Source organism: Rhinolophus sinicus, linkage group LG05, assembly GCF_036562045.2.
Source record: "Rhinolophus sinicus isolate RSC01 linkage group LG05, ASM3656204v1, whole genome shotgun sequence".
NCBI lineage: Eukaryota > Metazoa > Chordata > Mammalia > Chiroptera > Rhinolophidae > Rhinolophus > Rhinolophus sinicus.
In genome coordinates, this window is record NC_133755.1 from 151075245 (window position 1) to 151099600 (window position 24356).

Here is a 24356-nt window from a genome sequence, read left to right on the forward strand (position 1 = left end):
CGGGTGTGATAATATCATCAAAACCCACATAGAGCCCGGTGACCATCAGATGGTGGTAACACCGAGCCCAGTGGACAAGTGTTGCCTATGGTAACAAACATCTTTCCACTGCTACAGTAAAGGAGGCTTAATGGGCCGTTGTGTCCCCTTTCCAGATTCAGTAAGTCTCTCCTGCACCAGCAAAAGATATCCATGTGAATCATTAGCCGACTTAAGGCCTAGGTGTAGCACCAAGAGAACAGACTTAAACACCAGGTCCCTCCTGACCATAACTATCATGGAAATGGGTCTCAGTAATACACCCATGAATTATCTGACCCACTCTGACCAGTTCTCACGACAGAGCTACTCTTTTGATGTCATTATTGTCATTATCAAACCCCAAGAGCAAGAGCCACAGACAAAACAACACAGGAGCAATAACTCAGTATGAATACATTTAGCCATTACTCCAAACACCGAGATCCGGCAGGCAGCTTCCTTGCTTTGGGTATCAGGAGTTCGAAACAAATGGAGAAATGAAGTTCACCATTGTTTGTCTTCAGGATATGACACAGAGAAGTGGTGAATGTCATTTGTCTCATTGTTCCTTTTAAATGTATAGCTTAGGAGTTAAAATTCTGTAAGGGTGTTGACGGGGACCAAATTATGGCCACTCCAAAACTGGTTTGATTTTAAGCTGGTTATTAAGAAACAAAAAGACTCAGAAAGAACATTTGACCCTCCCCAGTTCCTGCCTAACTGATTCAGATGGAAAGGCCCGCTCCAGGAAGAGAATCTTAACACATTCATCCTAGTATTAACTAGGAAGGTTCCAGGGCCAAGGCCTGGTGCCTGGATTGCATCCACCACCCCCACAACCTCCCACTGTTTCTGGGTAGCCTGACAATAATTTGCCTGCCACGTATGTTCTGCTCTTCCTCAGCTACCTGTAAATGGCCTATTTCCTTCAAAATCTGAGAGCCCTACTCCCTTTCTACTTTGTCCATAATGGCACGTAAACCTCAACTGCCCAATGTGTTTTGGGTCTCCTATCTTATGACACCCCCAGCACGTACACCCATAATAAATGTTTCTCCTGTTAATCTGTCTCTGCTAATTTGATTATTAGCCCAGCTAAGAAGAACTTAGAAGGTGGGAAGAAAAATATCTTTTTTAGGCCCCAAGTATTCTCTACTGATACAGTAAAGACATGTTAACAAGGAGGTGGGTTTGCTTGCTAATAGTGTAACTTCACAGCCATATCCAAGACAATGCACGTTTAATTAGCTAAATTAAGTCTGTTAAACCAGTTTTGTTTAAGATGTGGGAGCTTATTGAAATTCTTGGTACTGATTCAACAGACCACTTAGAAGTAACTTAAAATCCGTATTTATAATCCTAGTGAATTTGTCTCCACTTTACTCAATATTTACAAGTCATTTTTTTAAATCTCAACTTTTCAGTGAGTATAGTAAATAGTATAATGGCTGAAAAGACAAGTTCTGAAATCAGACAGATCTGTATACATCTTAAAATGTATTAACTATGTGACTTTGGACAAATTACTGAATCTTGTACGCGTTGTTTTTGTAATTGGTAAGGTAGGATTTAAGAAAACACCTATCTCATGAGGATTGTGGGGGGATTAAATGAGATAATTTTCATAAGACCTGGCGCATATAACGCTATCAATAAATAATAGTGTAGTTTATTCAAATTTAGTTTATTGAAAATGTCTTAAGATCCAAAATAAGTCTCATTCTGTTTTATTCAAGTACATATCATTGTAGTCCCCAAACTCCTATTCTCTTTACATTAAATTAGTCATATGACTTATTGCTTTTCATGAATATATTTACAGAATTTCGGTTAGAAGAATGTAGCCTAGACCAATGCTTCATTTTGCAGATGAAAAAAACTGAGGCCCAGCCAAGTTAGATAATCTTTCTCACAATCACATAACCCAGGTCCCCTGATTTCCAACATATGGTTCTTTCCTAGACGTGACCAGAAGGTAAACATTTTTCTTTCATACCTTTTATATTTTAAATGCCAAAGGTTTTTATTTTGTTGGAGATGAGCTAAATAGGTCTCTCTCTCTGTCTCTCTCTCTCTCTCTCTCTCTCTCTCTCTCTAAAAATAGCATGTTTTGTTTTCTGTCTTCAAAAGCAACAGTTTTTAGTCTGATTCAAAATATATACAATGGAGTCATACTTCTTTAAAAGAAAATTCTTCAATTGAATGAATATAGCTGAAATTGAAATCATAACACTGTCCTTAAATGATGTCCTTTACCATCAAAAGCTAATCACACATAGGTGGACGGAGTTGTGCCTCCACGGAGCACCTAGGGCAGGAGCGTTCATATATCCCGATGAGACTGGTGACTCACCAATGACCGGCAGGGCTTTGAGCTGCTGCGGTACCCACCCTCCTTTCTGTGGCTCCCCAATGTTCTCAGTGTGAAGACAAAATCCTTCACCTCAGGTGACATGGCCATAAAAGATCTGTTCCCTGCCAACATTCTACGCTTCTGTTCACCTTTCTCTGCTATCTCAGGCTTGCCATCCAGCCATTCTGTATTTCTTTCCGCCGCTGGTATTCTCCTTACGCTCTCTTACTACAAAGCCTTGCACATGTTCCTTCTGCTTAGAGTGTTATGCTCTCTCCTTTTTAACTAGGTAACACATCTTTATTTTCCAGATCTCAACCTATCTGCCATCTCCAACCAGTTCAAAATCTTATTGTGGAACTGCATGAACTACATATTTCTTCACAGAATTTATCAGGGGCAATTTACAGTTGTGATTATGTGATTACTCTCTGATGTCTCCACTGTTACACTGAAAGTTAATGGCAGGGACTAGGTTTTGCTCACCATCGAGTCTCCAGGACCTCTTTGCCCTGTGTTTGGTGCAGAAGGGAAGCTCAACAAATATTAGTGGACATTTGTTAAATGAATGAATACATGAAAGCGTGACTGAATGAATGAGGAAAGAATGAATAGATGCCATGTGCTGCACCTGCATACTTGTTGCATTGAATTTATTTGAATTGTTTCCCCCAAACTTTAATCTGATAGCACAGTACATAGGCAAGTCAAAGCAAACATAATTGATGAAATGAGAAGAAAGAAGCTAAAAGAAAAAAATTCTCTGCTGCTCCCTGTAAATACAGTAAACTCTAGATTTTAACTATAGCCAACATTTCCAAGGTTAAATGGATTAAAAGTGTCCAAATGAGACATGTGAGACTAGGATGCCACCTTGTGGTTTATTTTTGCATTTATCATTTTCAACCTGCCTAGAACTTTCCCTTTTTAGAAAAGCACCCTTATAAACTATGCAATAGAGAGGAGTGGAGTTTTGTTCAGCTAAATATTGCTTGCATGCCATTATCCCAAAGAGCTTTTTCAAAAATTATCATTCATTTCTTTTTGTTTTTTATTTTAATTAGACATGGAATTGGTAGAGAAAATAGTGTAACATGTATAAGTTATAAACAATCAAATGAGAATTAACACCTGTGTACCCACCACTGAGCTTAGTACTACCACTACTTTAAAAGACCCCCTTCAATGCTTCTTGCAAATTTTGTCTCCATGTTCTCCATTAACCAGGCATAACCACTATCTTGCTTTTGCTTATAGTTTACCATCTATGTTTTATATATATCAATAAACAATATTTTTAATCTAGCATTTTAAAACTTCATATAAAATGGGATCATTCTATATTTGACTTGCTTTTTAAATTAAATATTGTTTTCTGGGATTCATCATGTTGATGAAAGGAGCTGTGATCCATTCATTTTAACCATTCTGCAGTACAGTGGTACCTCGGTTTTCGAATGTCTCCGTTGATGAACATTTCAATTTACAAATGCTGTAAATTTTATGGATCTACATGTATCATTAGATAGTAAAATTCATGCTAAATTTGCAGTTTTAGGGGTTGATTTTAAAGGTCTGGAACAGATTAATCCATTTTGCATTACTTTCTATGGGGTAACCGTGCCTCGGTTTTCGAACGTTTCAGAACTCGAACGGTCTTCCGGAACGGATTATGTTCGAAAACCGAGGTACCACTGTATTTCATTATACGACTATATCACAATATATTCAACTGCTCTCCTCTTGATGGACATTTAGGTTGTTTCCAGTTTGGTGTTTTATGATGGTGATGCTCTGAACATTCTTCATCTCCTGGGGCTCACATAAATGATTTCCCAGGGGTTGAATTACTGGGTATGAGAACTTACAACTTGACTAGATAATACCAAATTGTTTCCCAAAGTTATTTTATTGCACCAATTTATACTCCCACAATTAGTGTATAAGAGTTTCAGTTGTTTTACATCCTTTTAATACTGGATATTGTTAGATTTTTCCATTTTTGCCATTTTGGGGGTGTAAACAGAATCTCTTCTGTTTTGACTTGCATTTTCTGATGACAAAGAAATTGATCTGGGCAACATGGATGGACCTAGACAGTATTGTGCTAAGTGAAATAAGTCAGACTAAGAAAGACAAATACCACATGATCTCATTTATATGTGGAATCTAAACAGCAACAACAACAAAAAATGAACAAATAAAACAAACAGATTCATAGATACAGAGAACAAACTGATGGTTGACAGAGGGGAGGGGGTTGGAGAGCTGGATGAAAAAGGTGATGGGATCAAGACATACAAATTGGTAATTACAAAATAGTCATGAGGCTATAAAGTACAGCTTAGAGGATATAGTCAACAATGTTGCAACAACTCTGTATAGTGCCAGGTGGGAACTAGACTAATGGGGAGGGGGGGGGGGGGGATCACTGCATAAATTACATAAATGCCTAACCACTATACTGTACATCTGAAACTAATATAAGATAATGTTGAATGTCAACTGTAATTGAAAAAAAGAAAGAATTTAAAAATAAATAAATAAAAAGTATTTTGACTTAGTGGTAGTAGGTAAATTTTAAAAGTATGAAAATTACACACCAACACATTACTTAATATAACATAATTTGACTATTAATGATTTAAATAAATAATGGTTGTATTTAGGAATTCATACTGTAAAAAAAAAAAAAGAAAGAAAGAAAACAAAGTTGATCCTCTTTTTCCAGGTTTATTGGTCACCCGGGATGCTCCTGAGAAGTGCCAGTTCCAGTCTTTTGCCTCATTCTTTAATTTATCCATTGACGAGTCATCTGAATTGCTAGTATGTGCCAAGCACTGTCATAGCCTAGAGGATACAAAGATGAATGTGACATAGACCCTGCCCTCAAGGAGCTTTTGGCTTACTATCACTTTATTGCCTTCAAAGACCATATTAATTATTAAGACCAAAAAAAGCAACGATTTTTTTAAATTTTTATTTTTTAATTACAGTTGACATTCAATATTATATTAGTTTCAGGTGTACAGCATAGTGGGTAGACATTTATCTAATTTATGCAATGATCCCCTGATTAGTTTAATTCCACCTGGCACCATGCATAGTTACTACAATATTACTGACTAGATTCCCTATGCTTTACATCCCCATGACTACTTTTTAACTACCAATTTGTACTTAATTCCTTCACCTTTTTCACCCAGCCCCCCAACACCCCTCCCATCTGGAAACTATCAGTTTGTTCACTGTATCTGAGTCAAACAGCAACAATTTTTGATCACTAAGTATATGATTATCACTTTGCAAGGCAGGAGAAGTATATTTTATGTAATCTGACCTCAGGAATTTACAAAAACAATTTATACAAAACAATAGCAAATTATTTAAAGTACTATATATTATAGAAATTCAGAGGCTGTAAGCAGAAAAATACTAATTGATCAAGTAGGTCTATGCTTTAAATTTAAATTGCTTTCCTTCTATGTAACTAAAGTACAAATATTTTTCTACATCCTCATTAAAGGAGAAAGATGGAAAAAAGAACCATTTTTATGTCATAAAATAATAATGAACATGGAGATGTGGCAAATATTATTTTTAAACATATAAAAATTGTACTTAAGAAAAAAACACATTCAAAAATCAATATGCTTATTCATAAAAGCAAATACACTATGTTTGCTGTTAAACTTATTTCTTAATTTAAAGTTTTCCTCATCTTTCTTAACCCCCAATAAGCAGTTACTAGGGCTGACTTTTCACCAAATTTGTAGTGCATAGAATTCAATTATACATTGAAAGAGAACCTGAAATGTCATATAATTTCTCTTTGCTTCCATGCAACACTCCCCATGAACCACCCTATTTGTAAAGACTGCTCTAAAGAAGATGACATAGTGCCACCAGAAAGTGTGTTGTAATGTGGGGAGTCTTATAGAATACAGGATTTAGGTTGGGTAGAGTCAGGTTGTGATCCAGATTCTCTCACATACTTGTGTTTCTATAAATAAGTTACATAAACATTCTGAATCTGTGTTTTTGAAGGGACCAAAGTTTTGTCACCCCAAAATATGCCTTTTGGAATATTGATTTTAAGCTGGTTATTAAGAAATAAGAGACTCAGAAAGAATCTTTGAGCCTCCCCGTTTATCTGCCTAAAGGAAATTCAGGGAGGAAAAACCTGCCTGAAGGAAAGGAGCACCTTAGTATCATAATATAAAGTATGTGGCAGAGAATTCTAGCAAGGCCTGTGTGTTGGACTTCCCTCTGTATCCCTTTGTTTTTGGGTGGCCCAGCAGGAATTTCTTTACCACATGTTTGTTCTTCCTTACTTACCTATAAATTGCCTTCCTTCATTTTGAAATCCCAGATCCCTTCTTTCCTCTCTTTTGTCCAGAATGGCATATAAACCTCAACTGCCCAATGCTTCCTTGGCTCTCATATTCTTATGGCATTCCACATGCACATCCATAATAAATTTTGGACACTTTCTCCTGTTAACCTGTCTCATGTTCATTTGATTGTTAGCCCAGCTAGAAGAGCTTAGAAAGGTGGAAGGAAAGTTGGGTTTTTTTGTAGCATCATAAGGGGCTTAACATGTTTATGATTGTTATCAAGTGAAGTCCCAGCAATCTACCTGGTTTTATTGATTATGTAACCACTTCATTCAGTACCAACCATATGTCAAGCACTGTGCTGGATGCTGGTGAAAGTCCTTCCCTTCCTTCCTCCCAGCCATGGTGACTCTCAGGCATCCTTACAATCCAAGTACGCATCAACCCAAGTTGGTATCCACTGTAGCAGACCAAGCCTGGATGAGTAATGATTTTGTATTTAAAATAATAATTTGACAAATTTAGAAAAATACTTTTGGTGTGTAGCACATCACCTTTGCTTTCTTTTACGCAGGTTAAATACTTTCTACTCCTTTACCTTTAAAAAGCCACTTCATATGTGGACTATTTCTGCAAACAATCTTTCAGCATCTCTCCATTCTTCATAAGCACCAAATTGAGTACAATCGTTTCGCTCTACAAAGCAGCAACTTTATGCTTGGTGTAGGTGATGTGATATGTTGCTGTGTCTAAATGACAATATTACTTAGAAAAAGTGTTTTTATTTGACTAAACACAACAATAGAATAGGTAAAACACAATAAGGATGATACCAAAACCAGGTAAAGAAAAATAAAACTCTATAAACAAATTAACCTAACAAAAGAAATATATATGCTGTATGCTCTTAATGACCACACTGCGCTCTCCAGACTCTTTCTTCCTTGGCTTCCTTGGCTCTGAGTTGTCCTGACTCTCCTCCTCCAGACTGTCCTCCTTTGTCCTCCTCTAGCCAAAGTCACGCCTGCAAATCTTGTTCCTCTTTGTGCTTCACTTAAATCTCTTGGCAAGCATTTCTACTCTCATCTCAGAGCTGAATCCTCTGCAAATCTACCATCATTAGTCAAAATTTTCAACCCACATACAGAATAGCTTCACTTGAATGACCTCTTTTCAGCCCAAACCTAAATGCGACATGGCTTCCTGTTTGGCCTCATTCCCAATCAGCACGCTTTCCAAATTAACAGGCCATGATAAAACCTGAGTCATCTTTTCCTTTGATTCCTACTCACCTGTGGTACACAGTCTTATTGCACTTTCTCACCTGTGCCTACAACACTGACTGGCATGGACTCAGAATTCTGTGAAGTGTTGCTAATTCAGTGACTAAACGAATGATAAGGGACAATAACTCTGTGAAGCATTCGTGGAAGCTATTCGCATCTCCATTGTACAGGTAAAGATCCAGAGGCTCAGAGAGGGTGAGTCACTCTTCCAAAATAATCCAGCAGTCAAGATGGGCAGTCTCCAGCTCCTGAACAATAGTGTTTTCTTAGCTTTTCTAAGGCCTCTCCTTGTTCTCCATATTTGCTCTTCTGCAATATCTAGCTGTTGACAGGTATGCTGTCTCTTTCTCATAGTAGTTCAGACTCTCAGCTCCTTGAATCATGTTTATCGCAATGGCTTTTTAGACAAACTTGCTTATTGTGGTCTGGCCTCCACCAGTCTATTCTGCACCCAACAGCCATTGTCTCACCAACCGCCTTAGCTTAACCTCCTTCATCTCCTCAAACTTGTTTGCAATATCCTATTCTCTTCACTGCTACTTTCTCCTTGAATCTCTCTTATCTGGCTATAAACTCTCTTACTGCTCCTTTGCTATTTCCTTTTTAGTTATTCTACTTCTCATTCTCCTATAGTGTGTTCTCACCTGAGTTTATTCCTCTGTCTTTATGTTCTTTCTAAGCTCAAACTTCTGAGCTAATCTTTCCAAAATCTATGTCTTCAACCTTAAGTTCCATCCTGTATATCCAACCACTTATTTAGCTGTGCTGCCTCTGTGGGGATCCAATCGAATGTACTTTCTCTCCCCAGTCTATGTCCCCATCTCAAGCCCCTATTACTTTTTATGCCACTCCAACTTTACTGACCACACAGAACACAAATCATGGAATCACTACTAATTGCTCTCTATTCTTAACCCTTTAGATTCTATCAAATACCAATGCAAAAAGCATTCCCTTTGTAAATTCTTAGCTTGTCTTAAGGTCCTCCATAAGTTGGCTGCACCAACCTATCTGACCTTGTAATGCACTGTTCCCCAGCACAGGTTCCCTTCTACAGCCAGCCTCACATAGCTATCCTAGGTACAGATGCCAGGCTTTGGTCATCTTGGATCCTCCTAAATGAAATGCCCATTACCCTCTTGTCAGGCTTTAGGTTAGCTTGGGATCCAGTTTTCAAGCTCTATTTTCATTCTCATACCCACTTCCTTCTCCCTTCCCTCATCACATACTGTAATTATTCAAAGTACTTACCACATAGCAAAAAGTCAATAAATGGTGCCTATTATTTTTGTTAATGACAATAATAACAAATATATTTCTGTCTTACTTCCTCAATAAGAGGTTCCTTAAACAACAGGGTCACATCTTCTTTTCTCAACTCCTGGACCATTAATAAATACCATTTTCCTTTTCCAACAGAGCTAAAAGGGAAGTAAAACTAAAAGTGATTTTAGTAGTAATCAAGCTTTTAGTCCATTTCTATGTCATTATGAAATTTTAGGTTTAAAATTAAATGGCATAAAAAATACCCAACAGCTCAAAAAGTGATAGGTTTTCACAAAGATGGCACCGAAAGTGAGAAGGAAGCCCTTGCTCCTCCCAAAGCTGTAGCCAAAGCACAAAGACTCTGAAGGCAAGGAAAGCAGTGCTGAGGCTTCCACAGCCACATACATAAAAGAAGGAGGAGGAGGAAGAGGAGGAGGAGGGTGAGGAGGAGGAGGAGGAGGAGGAGGAGGAGAAGAAGAAGAAGAAGAAGAAGAAGAAGAAGAAGAAGAAGAAGAAGAAGAAGAAGAAGAAGATTCATAGGTCACCCAAGACACTGCACTCTGAAGGCAGCCCTTACATCCTTGAAAGAGCGCTTCCCCATGCCATCAAGTTCCCCCTGACTACCCAGTCAGCCATGAAGTAGAAGACAGTACATTTGTATTCATTGTGGACGTCAAGGCCAACAAGCACTAGATCACACAGGCTGTGAAGAAGCTCTATGACATTGACGTGGCCAAGGTCAACACCCTGATCCAGGACTAATGGAGAAAAGAAGATATATGAATATGTTGGACTGGCTACTGACTATGATGCTTTAAATGTTGCCAACAAAATTGGGGTCATCTAAACTGTGTCCAGCTGACTAGTTCTAAATATAAAAATTTTTCACTGTAAAAAAAAGTGACAAAGGTTAGAATATTTTGGAAATAGCAAAAGTTAAAAAAAAAATTGATGTCTATTTATGGCAACTTTTTTGCTGTCTTTGACGCCAAATTTCCATATTTTGGGGGGTTAGGGTGGGGGTGGGTGGGATGTAACTCCCAGAGTCCTACTTTGCCTTGAATGTAAAAATTCCTAATGATACTCACCTTAATTTTTTGAGATGCCTGTGTGATTTACCTACAGGGAATTGACATGCTGGATGAAAGAAATTTGCCATATTTGTGTGAATCTCTAAAAGAAATTTTAAAACATGGCAGTTAAATAATTAACTAAAATGAATTATTAAGAGAAAACATAATGAACCAGCTATTAGATAATAAACCAATAAAATATCATCAAAAAGATCTTAGATTCATAAAAGAAAACAGGACAAGAATAGCTCCAATATATACAAATAATCTTCAAAGCACATAATCTGAATATATAGAATTTGACCCTAAGCATGAGGCAAAATAGGTATAATCCCTCCTAAAATTATTTTCCTCCTTTTATTAGTCAAACAAAGCTTAAGATTAAACAAAGACTTAAAAAACAAATGCTTGTATGCACATCCAAATTATCTTCAAAAGCTGGAAAATATAACTTTAGAAGTGGCTTAACAAGTTTTTGGACAAATATATTTAGAATACTTTAGAATCAGGAATTTTTATGTTGTTTATTTTAACGTAAATTACATATGTAAATACGTATGGCATATTTTAAATCTTAGATTAAATAACATTTTAAAACGAAATTTTTATGATGAAAACAGTAACCACTACCAAAATAAAACAGATAAAACACATGATTTTTAAATTGCAAGATCAAAAACACATTCCCTGACCGGGAATCGAACCCGGGCCGCGGCGGTGAGAGCGCCGAATCCTAACCACTAGACCACCAGGGAAGTTGTTAGAGGACCTTTCTGAACCATATTTGGTTCTTTAAAAGGCTCCATGTAAAGTATCTCCTAACCAATAGAAAACAAGATTGTTGCCTCTAAGCTCCACCTACTTTATTCCAGTTCTGGGTTTCAGTCTCCCAAACCGGAGCACATTCTCAGCGCAACCAGCTAAGCTCCCGGGTGGCTGCTAAAGATAAAAGCTGGTCCTTCCAAATCCAAACCTCTTCCGATGCTGGAAAAGACGTCCTGAAATTGCATTCTAATTAGGTAGCATGTAAATATACGTAAACAAATGTTAAACTATAGCCCAGAACCTTGTAATTTTTCCTATTACTTTTTCAATCACCTAGCTGTTCTTTCTAAATCTAACCTCTTTCTGTCTTTCCCTCTAACGCAGATGTTAAGTCCCACTACACATTTTACTGAATCTAACGAAAGATTGCCACCGGCGGAGAGCATTTCACGTTGTAGAGCTGGGTGCGACACCGCACACACCCTTGGCACAAAGCACACGCTCTGTATAAATGTGGGTGATCAAGGGCCACGTGGCCTTATAGCCGCGAGAATATATTATATTGTATATCTATATATCGTGGTGATTACTTATTTGGGAGTCAGGCTAACGAAGCTAAGAGAGCTGTGGATGGTGCCTAGTGAAAAACCATGGCGTTTGCCACCGGATCCAAATAAACCCTCAAACTCACGTGTTTCCATTACCCTTATATGTTTTTCAGACAGAGTCATTATATGGGCAATTGCTTCACCTCTTTGCATTCTGTATGAGACACGGTCAGGAAATGATGCAGTTACCAAATGAGTGAAGAAACCTTACAGCCCAGCCTCGATTCAGAAACGCTCATGAAATACGAGCAGAAGGCAATAGGCAATAGGATGCAACTCGGCTTTGAAAGTGCCAACCGTTATGAACAAATGTAACCCAAGAGACCCCGCTCCTCTGCAAGATGGCAGGAGGCTTAAGTAAAATAGATATAAATTTGTAATGAATTCGCTCACAACATCCGGCGCCACTGTGAATTACAGCCGTCATCCATCATCATAGGATTTATGAATAGTGAGCCTGTGCTTACTACATATTCTTTCTTGTTTTCTGCAACTTAGAGATGGAATTTAGATCATTGATAAAATTTATCTAAATTTATTTAATAACATGCAAACAGGAAATGAATAGGACTTACTAAGACTAATAAATAAAGATTACCAGGGAAAATTGCCAGGAGAAATTTCTAAACTTTATTATATTTTAGTAGTTGAGACACATACTTGTTTCCTATATTAAGGAATTTTTAGGAAATCGAGTTCAGTAGGTGGAGCTCTTACCTCTTATTTGGGGGTTACCAGAGCTTAGTATTAGAGTATCTGATTTTGAATAAAAAGATAAAGCAGATACCATGTTTAGAATAATTTTAATAGGTTTAGTCACGTATTGCACAGAAGGTACAAAGAGGTAATACAATGAAAAGCACCATCCCCCCTTATCCCCTAATCACTCCTCATTTCTTCCCAGAGGTAACCAACGTTAACAGTTTCTTCGGTATCCTAGAAATAAATCGTCTATGCATATACAAATTACTATTTTTTTACCACAACTTTTTATCTTGAACCATTCCAAACCTACAGACAATTGCCAGTATAGGACAATGAACACGCATATACCTTTCATCTAGACCTGTGCTAGCCAACTTAGTAGCACTAGCAACATGTGGTTATTATGTATCGAAATGTGGCTAGTACAAATTTAGATGTTCTGTAAGTGTTGAATGGGAAAAAAAGAATGTAAAGTATCTCAATGATTTTTACATTGATTACATTTTAAATGATAATTGAATAGATTGGGTTAAAATATTATTAAAATTAATTTCACTTTCTTTTTACTTTTTTAAATGTAGCTACTATAGAAAACAGTATTTAAAATTATATATGTGGCTTGCATTATGTTTCTATTTTACATTACTGATCTAGATTCACCAGTCGTTACTACAGTATTTTGCCATATTTTTTTTCTCTCCATCTTTTTTTCTGAGCCATTTGAGGTTAGTTGCAGACATGATGATACTTTACTTCTAAATACTTTATCATATATTTCCTAAGAACAAGCAATACAATTATCACCCTTAGGGAATTTAAATTTAATATAGTATTATTATTTATTATACAATTAACAATCAAATTTGCCATTTGTCCTTATAACATTTTTTTATACTTTTTCTTTATATCCAGGATTCACTCAAGGATTATACGTTGCATTTAGTTGTCACATTTCTGTACTCTCCTTCCTTTAATCTGGAATAATTCCCCAATCTTCTTCTCCTCCTCTCTCTCCTCTTCCCCCTCTCCCTCTTCTTTTTAACACTGACCTTTTTGAATAGTGGAGGACAGTTGTTTCAGAAAATTCCTCAATTTAAATCCATATTTCTTTTGTTTAGAAAAAAATCTTAAGTGATGTGTCCTTTTCATCACATTACATCAGAATGTGCATAAATGCTGACGCATGGCAGTATCTGTAATGTAAATAAGATAGGCAGAATCACAGTCCCCAGGGAGATGTCCCTGTCCTAATCTCCAGAACCATGAATGTTACTTCACATGGCAATAGGAACTTTGCAGATGTGATTAAATTAAGGATTTTGAGATAGAAGAGATTGTCCTGGATTATGTGGGTGGGCCCAAAATCATCACAATGGTTCTTTTAAGTGAAGGAGCGAGGCAGGAGAGTCAGTGTCCCAGTGATGTGTGATCTGAGGAAGACTCAAACGGCCCTTGACGGCTATGAGAATGTTGGAAGGGGACCCTGAGCCAAGGAATGCAGGTGGTCCTAGAAGCTGGAAAAGGCAAGGGCACAGATTCTCCCCTAGAGCCTGCCAAAAATAGCTAGCCCTGCCAACACCTAGATTTTAGCTTGGTGGGATGGGTGTCAGACTTTAGGACTGCAGAACTAGAAGATGATAAATTTGTATTGTTTTAAGCCACTAAGTTTGTGGTAATTTTTCACAGCAGCAATAGGAAACTAATACAATACATTGGATCATTTGGTTAAGGGGTCTGCCATATTTCTGCATTGTAAAATTACCTCTTACACTTGTAATGAACAAGAATTGAAAAAAAGTAAATATTACCCATGGAAGTAATACTTTGAGAATGTATGAATATTTTCAAACATTCAAACCCAGTGGTTTTCCATTCACTGATACTTGCCTGAATCAATTATTACTATGGTGACTACAAAATGGTGCTATTTTAATTTTTTCATTCTCATGTAAAGAAAGAACTTTCCTTTCTCTCCTCCCTCTTTTTATTCTCTATTTCATTTTTAAAATCAGTTTGGACTCATAGCCTTTTTCTGTTTTTGTGTTTTTATTCAATGTGTTATAATCTTTTGCTGTTATTATTCATTTAATACTTAAATTGTCCCAAATTTGGCCAGGAGTCTCTTTAAGCTGGTTTCTGTATTCTTTGACATGTTCCTATAAATTTTTTGAGCACTTCTTTACTTTCTTACACAAGATGGTCCAGGCATACCCTGTAGTTTATAGATTTACTTAGAGACAATTAACATCATAATGCATACATCTTTCTTAAAATTTTTACACAAAGAGGTGCATACCCTACATAGTCTTCTGTAACTTTTTAAAATTAATATCTTTTGAAGGATGTCTGTTCTTTACATGAAGAGTTTTCTTATTATTTTTAATAACTGCATTGTATTCTAGTGTACAGATATTTTATTAAAGCAGTTTCATATCATTAGTCACTTAGATTGTTTCCAATCTTTTGCTGTTACCAAAGTACTACAACAAATAACTTTGGACCCTAATTTAGCATTTAGTTTTTATTAGTTTGCCCACAAGAGTGTCAATATCTGATTTGAAAATTGTCATTATATATTGGAAGAAAGAGCATTGCATCCAATTCAAATTCAATTAAAATTATAATTTACTGACAATTTTATTTTTCAATTTGATTTCAACCTGACTCAGCTATTCTTCTTCTGCTCATTAATTTGTTCATTCACTGCGTAAATATTTATTGACTATCTAGTATGTGTCAAGCACTATGTTAGCCACCAAAGACATCAAGGTGAACAAAACAGGATCCCTGACCTTGAAGCTTAGTCTGATAGTGTTCAAGTAAACAAGCAATTTCAGTAGAGTAGAGTAGTGGATAGTAAGAGAAATGTACGGCTATACTAAAAAAAGTTTATTTACTAGATTAAAAACTCATCTGTCATCACACATACTTTGCTGATGGAATGTAAAATGGTGCAGCCACCCTGGAAAACAGTTTGGCAGTTTCTTATAAAACTAAACATGCACTTACCACTATGACCAGCAATCATATACTTAGGTACTTATCCCAGAGAAACGAAAACGTGTTCACACAAATATTTATAGCAGCTTTATTCATAATACCCCCAAACTAGAAACAATCAAAATGTCCTTCAATGGGTGAAAAAACTGTGGTACATCCATACCATGGAATATTTATCAAAAAAAGGAACTATTGATACATGTAACAGCTTGGATGGATCCCAAAGGAATTATGTTGAGTGGGGGGAAAAAAGCCAATCCAAAAGGTTACATACTGTATGATTCTGTTTAGGTATTTTTAAAATTATAGAGATGGAAACAGATTAGTGATTGACAGAAATTAGACATATTGGAGCAGAGGATGGATGTGAGTGTAAAGGGGTAGGTGGTGGGAACTTTGCAGTGATCGAATGAATAGTCCTGTGTCTTATGGTGGTGGTGGTGGTGGTGGTGGTTGTAGAAGAATCTATACAGATGATAAAATTGTATAGAAACACACACACACACACACACACACACACACGAGTGTATGTAAAACTGGTGAATAAGCTCTAGAGATTGTATCAATGTCTATCTTTTGGTTTTGATATTGTACTGTAGTGATGCAAGATGCAAGATTAGGGGACAACTGGGGTGGTGGGGGTGGGGGAAACCCAGGACTTTCCTGCACATTTTTTGCAACTTTTTATGCATCTATAATTATTTCCTTTGAAAAATTTCCTTTTCAGCACTGTAAATTTCTTTCACCCAATAAACCCAACCATCCCCACCACTTAATTTCACTTTGATTTTAGGGATTCATCTCAGAATTTTAAATTATATCTTAGTACCAATGTTTTAGCACCAGCTTATTCATTTTTCAGAAAATGTTAAAAATATATAATGAATTCTCAAGCTATTGAAGAGACTATTTTTAGCAGAAATAAGACAGCAGAAGCTATCCCAGAGCAGATATTTTTAAATTAACTGTGAATGAAAGAAACGGGCAAATTTATTGGGCTTAATCTAAATAATTGGCCAAAGATGTATATGCTGACAGGCACCCAGACAGCAATCCATTTCTATATACGTCAGTATTTCTTTCTCAATATACTCTGGCAGTCTCCTCCTTTTAAATGACAAGATTTCTAACTCCTCTTTAGACTTTATAACAAGCCAAGAGAAGCACCAAACCCAGGCCTATTCACAAAAGGACCCATGTACATTCTCGAAACTCAGGGTGGTATCTATAAAGTGCTAAACCAATAGCCCCAGTTGTGAAAATGAGCCACTGCCTTCAACACTATTAAAGAGTGAACTCTATTCTGCCTCTTTAGGTTCAGGATGGCTGCTCACAGACCTCCACAGCTATCATCAGTATTTACCTCCTATGGAACTCTTCTGTCAACCAGCCCAAATCAGGTGTGGGAAAGGAGGTGTTTCTCTGTGCTAGAAAAAGGAGAGACTGCGATTGAAGAGTGAACTTCTGGTGCTAGTAGACTAAACACATTATCCAATGCACAAACCTCCTCTCCAACACCTCTACAGAGAAAACTTCCAGAGAAGTTTTAATACCTTCAGTGGTTGTGAGCTCTTTACTTATGCAGGAAACCTTTCATTTTGGCAAAGTGTTAGAGCCACCTTTGCCAGTGTTCCTGGAATTCCAGTACAATGAGAGGTTAGAGTTGTGTTTAAAAACAGACATACTAACCACACTTCTTCATTACAAAATTATATTTAGATGGAAATGTAAGAAAAATACTGGACACATTTGCAATAACAGTTTGTTATTTGCACTATTGTTTGATGTTTCCTGAAGTTGTGGAATTCCTACACAAGTGGCTTGGGAGAACACCTGTTTCCCTGACCACGGGGATCCACTTGCCTCCCACTGGTCCAATTCTTATTGTGTGGAGCAACAAAGAGCACGGCAAGTGAAGTGACCTCTCTTTCCTTCCTCTAAGAGCTGAAGGATCCCTGCTTCTCTACGTCTACCCCAAAGTCTCATCATACAGGGTTCTTTACCCCAGAAAAAGTGAGATGACAGTTCTACCTAAATTGTCCTACAATGGCGTCTACCCTTCAACAGAGATAGAAAGGTCAGTTTTCATGTTTAACAGAGGGCCTCGTATCCATAAAATCAGTGTAGCATTATAATTATTTTGTTAACTCAGCAATTACCAAGTACCTTCTATTAGCCAGGTAGTACAATGAGAGGTATTAGGGATACAATTTTTTTAAAACAGAAAACCTTTATTAAAATAATGCATAGTGATAGTAATAGCTAACTTTTCTTGAAGGTCATGTTCTAGACCTTAGTCTAAGCATCTTTCATGGATTATCTCACTTAATCCTATGTCCACCCTGTAAAGTTGATACCCTGCTTTTACAAAGAAAGCAACAGGGGTGACATAATTTACCCAAGGTCAGTGTGTGGTGGAAATGCAGCCTGAAGCCAGAGCCTGAATTCTTAGATATTACCATGTTTTTAAGAAGTACACATTCTAATGAGGTTTGATCTGTAGGATACTAAGATTTCCCAAATTATTTTATGTATTATATCTTATCTCCCAACTAAAATTTCATTTAGAGCAGCACTGTCCAGAAGAATTTTCTGCAATAATAGAAATCTTCTATTTTGTGCTGTCCAAAAGAACAGTCACTAGCCATGTGTGGCTCTTTAGCACTTGAAAGATGGCTAGTGGAATATAAAAATATTTTTTTATTATTATTAGTTTCAGGTGCACAAGACAAAGCAAAACTTAGATGTTTCTCATTTATATCCCTCACACTGTGTGAACCCCCCTCCCCCCTAAAAATATTTTTAATTAAATTAAACTTAAATGGCCACATGTGGCCAGTGAGTATTGTATTGGACAGCACAGATCTAGAGAATAAGGAAATTTCTTCAGATTTCTCTATAAAGACAAGGCTTAGGCAAATCAATGAATGCCAAGTTAATGAAATAGAATGAATTAATGAAATAGATTCTTTAAGGAGGAATTTTCCACCACCATCCCCAAACTGGGGAGCACAAATCTTTATTATACTGGGACTTCCACTGTAATAAATGTTATAATACGCATATAATACAGCATGCAATCCTAGAAGTGTTCATGAAGATAATAAAGAGCATCCTTAGATTACACACAATGTTTTCAAAAAGCTGGCAAACATTTTATAATCGATGGTTACTACTTTTAAAATACATACACAGTTCTATCCTTGGCTAATAAAAAAGATCACTACTTAGTTTGTTTCCTGATAAAGCATGAGGTCCATAGAGATAAAAACAAAGGGGATTCTTGGTTGAGAAATGATGGAAACGGTCAAGAACTGGAACTCCATGAACATTTCCCACAGAAACTACATTCTACCGCAGATCTCTATGAATTTTATTAAACAATTGCCAACTTCTCATTGACTTCATCCTGTCACTATGCATCAGATACTGTACTCACACACACACCCATTCCTACAACCGAGTTATTCCGAATTTGGGCAAAATATCATGAATAATATGTATCTTTTGAAAATAAACTAGGGTTCTAGATTTCTCAGAGACCTGGCAGGTGGCCAAGTCATGGGCTCAAGTTCCCTGAACACAGCGCAGTGAGGCTCCTCCCCTGCTCCGCCCTGGACCACCACTTTGCTTAAAGGAACTAATTTCAAAGTCTCAGAGATTTTTTCACAATTTGTACTGCGATGCAACATGTTTTTTCGTATGCCTATTTATTTTTATTTTTTATTAAACACTGGCCACAGTAAATTCTTTCCAGTGTTAACGTTTCACAAAGGGGCTAACCGTCTCCTCCCTCTCCTGCTCCCTTCTGTTGTAAAGCATCTTGGATGCAGCCAAATTGCAATCTACAGCAATTTGGGACGTAGCAATTGGGCCCTCTAGGCCGACTCTTGGCAGAGACCTAGCTAGGAAGATTTGCACCAGCAGCAGGGCAGTGCCTGTGGGCTTGCCATCCCCATTTGGGTGCTGTTCCCTCTCCAGTGTCACGACCAGCATTGCAAAGCGACAAGGATTTGGCTGTGAGGATTACCCTTACCCACAGAAGAAAACTCCAGGCAGAGCCTGCTGCTGGTCTGATAACACTGGTGTGTCAGAGACCACACACAGGCACACTAGATAGCGGCCTTCGGGTTGTTGATGCTGTTTCTGCTGTAACAGCCTCTCGTGGAAGTCCGAGCAAAGCAATTAACCATGGTGGCTTTGGGATTTCAGCGGCACTGGTTATGTTACACTATCTTGCAAAATATGGAATAATCGCCCAATTCGGCACTGAGCATGTATAAAATTGGACCTCAGGTTTACATTTTTATGGTTTCCATGTGAAAAATTAGGTGTTTTTCTCTTGTTTCTTTAGGTATTGTGTTATTTGCAAATTATTTTCAAGGGAAAATTAGTCTCCTAAATATAAAGAGCTGATTTCACTGAACCAGAAGAACATGGTTTGAGATGTCCAGAGAAACTTATCTGCTTTCAGTTATTTGGTGAGTGCTTTTATGATTTTAAAATCTAAAATCATCTTTCAGTGCTGGTCAGGGGACCGCAGAGGGAACAGCACCCAAATGGGGATGGGAAGCCCACAGGCACAGCCCCGCTGCTGGTGCAAATCTTCCCAGCTAGGTCTCTGCCAAGAGTCGGGCCCAATTGCTACTTCCCTATTGCTGTAATGATTGCAATTTGGCAGCATCCGGGATGCTGTTACTAGGGACGGCAGCAAGAGGGGGAGGAGATGGTGGGCCCTTTTGCTAAACACAACGCCGGAAAGGACAGAAGGATGAATTTACTGGTCCCGAGCTGGAAGGAAACTCAAGGCTTTAAAGCTTGAGGAGACACTCCATCTCTGCTTTCAAAGCTTTACTTCTCTCGAAGAGTGGTGTCCATTGCAGGCAAGCTGCCGGGGATGCGGCCCGCGTCGAGGTAAGAGTCTCCCAGGCTCCGCCACAAGCGTCGGGCCGCCGGGTTAGCAGCGAGCTCGCTCTAGGGAGGCGTCATTATGGGCCGAGGCCTGCGGAGGCCGCGCGCGCAGCTCTCCGGGGCGGAGCCGCGGGGTCGGGGCTGAGGCTGTGCGGGGGCAGCGGAGACTGCAGCGGCTGGGAGTGGCGGGGGTGCCCAGGCTCTCAGCTCGGAGGTCGCCGGGGCGAGGAGGATGCTGCAGTTGCAGCCTGAGCCCCCGAGCCCGGCCTCCGCGATCCCCGGCCCCCGCCACTGCGGAGGGGCGCCCAGCGTGGCGCGGGCCGGGCGGAGCTAGAGGCGGGCGTCTGCATCGCGTCGCGCGCCAGCCACAGATCCCCGCCTCCGGCCGGGCCAGTGAGTCTGTGGCAGCGGATGCCCTTACCCGCGGGCGAAGCTGCAGGGTTGGAGAGGTGCGGCCGCTCGTGGGGAGAGGCCTGAGGAGTCCCGGCAGCGGCCGCCTTCACCAGCTCCAGGCGCCAGTCCCGGGGACGCGCGCCTCGGCGCTCCTCCCTCCTGGCCCTGCTACTCCTGGGTGTACAGTCCCCCTCCGTGACCCCCCTCCTTCCACCCATCCTAGATAGGATGCTCTCTGGAGCGCCGAGCAGCAGAGGCCACTTCTCCCAGAAATGCGTGCGCCAGAGCCCCTTCTCGCGGACCGGAGGAGCCGGCGTCCCCGCCCTGTAGGCAGGTGGGTGAAGCAGAGACCAGCCCTAGCTGCCGCCTGCAGCTGATGCTGCAACTGGGGAGAGGCGGGGGCCGGGGGCTGGGACCCGCCAAACTTGCCTTCCGCGCGGGTCGCTGGAGCGCTCGCAGATGTGCTAATGGCGCTAGGCACAGCCAGCGGTTAACCTGTCAACCCCTTTTTGAGCATCTGGTGGCCGAGCGGTGGCGGAAGAGAACTTGACCCTTCCCCGCCCACCTCCTGGGCTCCAGCGGGGTGTGGGCCCGGGTGGGTAGGGTATATTGACGTGTGGTTTAATTTGGGGGTTCGAGGGAGACTTTTTCAGCAGCTCAGGTAGAAATATGTCACCGTAGTTTTTCGGCTGCATGAGCAAATGCGTTTTTCCTGTTTTAGCTGAATGTGTAGACAAGGAAAGCGTTATTTTAGCGGCATATAAAAGTCACTGTGGATTTTTGTGTATTTCAGAGCTGGCTGCCTGGTTTGTAAAATTGATGACTCAAACCTTTACAGTCATCATTTTAGGGCGAGTTAGAGAAGGTTTTTCTATAAGTCAAATTATGCCGGAGATGCATGAAGCTGGGGTATTCCCGTGTTGCCTACTTGGGAGCCTCCTGCTTCTGTGAAGGGATGTGTTTACGAGTGGCAAGTTTGATACAGGTGTCGCGAGTTGAGAATCTGCTGGACCGATGCACTGAGTCGGCCAGCAGAGGCAGCCTTGGGCACAGCCTCGCTTCCAACTAGGTGTTACGGTTTGTTTCTGAGAAACTGGTTATGAATTTTTGCTTCCCCCCCCAAGTGTAAACTTCATATATCAGAGCTTTTGGCAAGATTATCTTTTAACAGGTTATCATTTTAAATTTCATATTTCAAGCAACAAGGTTTAGAGTTTTGGAAAGTAGACCATTGTGGGTTCCAATTTTCTTTTAACTTATTAAGGTTTAGAGCTTTGGAAAACGAGCCAGAGTAAAGTCCAGGAGGACAGAGCCCTCGTCGTATTCAATCCTGTAATCCCTACATCTGATAAAAATTGGGCGCTTATTTGTTGAATGAACTGGTTAAAGTTTTATCTAAAGACAGCTCAGTATTAAAATGTATTTGGTCTTGTGGCCTTGAAGGTTTAACTTGGTTTTAAAAATTGCTTCTTTGTGTAAATAGTCAAATGTGGTTATCTTAACATCGAAGTTTGAATTTTGACATTTGCAAATTTTCCAGTCTCATTGGTAGTCAAACTTATTTCAGTTAAATTCTCAAACACAAGCATAATACCAAAAGGTATGATTGGTGTTTAAAATAAAATTCTAAGTTACTCCAGAGGTAATAGTGATTGGGTTAATAAGTGATATATTCACTTGTTTTAGAGTTGATTTGTGGTTGATCTAATTATAATTCATTTTATTACAGGGAACGGTAAAAACAAAGCATATAGCAGTATCTGTGATTCCTAAATGATTCAAAATATATGGTATAGGTATACATTTTCGACTGTATGGATTTTCCTGGGTGTATAAGTATGCCAATTTCCAAGTTTAACAACCAGGGGTGGTTGTGAAATAATGGGGTTTGGAAGATTTCAGTGCCTTTTTGCTTTTAAATTGTATCATGAAAAAAATCAAGGACAACTGCAACACATTTCACTGCTTTATTTTTTGCACTGTGATATTTCCTGTTTTGATTTTGTTTTTATTTTCCTCTTATGTAAGTTTCATGAGACAGTATTAACCTCTTTTCAGTCACTTTAACAAAATTATCTGGGTATGATCCCAGATATCTGGGATCCCAGATCCAAAACTTATCTGGGTGTCATTTGTTGTCTTTCTTCTTTTTTGTTATTTTGATATCTCTTAAAATGATACATATTACCCAAAAGACTGATTTTCACAAAATTATGTTAAGCCATCATCGTTTATTCTGATGGTGAGGAAATAACACTTTATGTAAAAGGTGGTAAGATTGGGGAACCAACAGTGGGAGGGTACTTATGAAAAATATGTTATGGTTGATTCATTGAAACAAGCAAAAATTCCCTCATGAAATAAAGATAATTACATTTTACACATCTTAAATTTGTATTCAAGGATATTGAGCAGTCAATTTACTTTGTTTTTCCTTGCTCACTTTAAAATTCTCAGAAGAGCCCTCCCCTGTGGCTACAGTAAATTCTTTTTACTTTGTTGCAGATAGTAAACATTTATTTGTTCATTTGACAAATAGAAGTTGAGCATTTGAACTGTGCTGGTACACTTGGCCTTGAGATCAGTCAAATAAGAGCTGCTTCCTAATCTCAGAATGGAAGAGGCATTTTTCTGTGTGTGTCCTGCATTTAAATACCCTGCATTTAAGTGCCTCTGCTATTGGGTGGATCACTACCTGGGTCCTGTTGGGTGAGCCCCCAGTGCTCCACCTGCTCCACTGGACTGCAGATCCAAGACCTGGCTTTATCTTATCTTTTTATATCTTTCCTAAGGTTTTATTGTCAAACCCTCTATCTCTTCCTTGCTAAATGTTATTTATCGTCCTTTTTTATCTTGGTGTAATTTTTTTATCCCAGCCTTTTTTACCCCAGTCCAAATATGTGTTATTGTGGTTTACATCTAATAGGATTCATTCAGTACGCATATGTTGGAACCAAATTTATTACGGTTGCAGAAAACGAATAGAAAAGAAAATTTATATAACATTGAATTTCAAATATAGGGAACTGGTTGGTGGTTGAAGAATAATTGTTGTGTACTAATCTCCCCTCAACAGTGGTATAGAATGCCTTTGTTTCTGCCCATACCAGAAAATATGCATTGTCTGCTCATACATTTGATCAGAAGCTTAATTGAGAGAAATGATGTTTCCAGAGGGCTGGCAGAACAAAAGCCATGATGATATCTACCCTTTCCGATTCTAGGTGTTAGACCAGGAGTCTAGCCAGATCTTCAGAAACTATATACTTTGAATCCTTTGTTTTGCATCCTTTGCAACTCCCCGCCACCACCCAACACACACCCTTTTGTGCTCTCACACTGAGGGATTCTATTAATAGAGTCACAAGAAACCTATGGTTATGTGATTTAAGAAATGTGGTTATTAAGATCTTGGTCCCTTCTACAGCTCCTGAAGACCTGTGCAAGAAATTCCATTCAGTTCTACATGCCAAAGAAAAGCTTTACTTCCCCTAAACACAAAACAATTGTTGTGTCTTTTTTTCATCATGCAAAACTAGATCAGATAATTGATTATATTTCCCTTTCTGATTTGGCAATAAGGAAAGGCACAGTCAAATTTGCAACTCAATTTTAATAATCCTATAAAAACCTATGAC

General features: G+C 38.8%; 1 protein-coding gene and 1 non-coding gene across 5 annotated transcripts in view; one reads left to right on the plus strand and one right to left on the minus strand.

Annotated features, from left to right (window-relative positions):
- Positions 1-11019: 11019 nt before the first annotated feature.
- TRNAE-CUC (transfer RNA glutamic acid (anticodon CUC)) lies at positions 11020-11091 on the minus strand. Its single transcript has one exon. It is a non-coding gene; the product is annotated as a tRNA-Glu (tRNA).
- Positions 11092-20111: 9020 nt separating this feature from the next.
- Positions 20112-24356, plus strand: part of NCOA7 (nuclear receptor coactivator 7) — a 118492-nt gene continuing 114247 nt past the window's right edge. For 2 of the 4 annotated variants that reach the window (XM_019729480.2, XM_019729483.2), the window contains exon 1: positions 20447-21052. The gene's annotated coding sequence lies outside the window, so the exon portion shown is untranslated. Of the gene's footprint in view, positions 20329-20446; positions 21053-24356 lie in introns of those variants that run through there. The other 2 variants (XM_074333541.1, XM_019729481.2) reach the window with 2 other exon arrangements.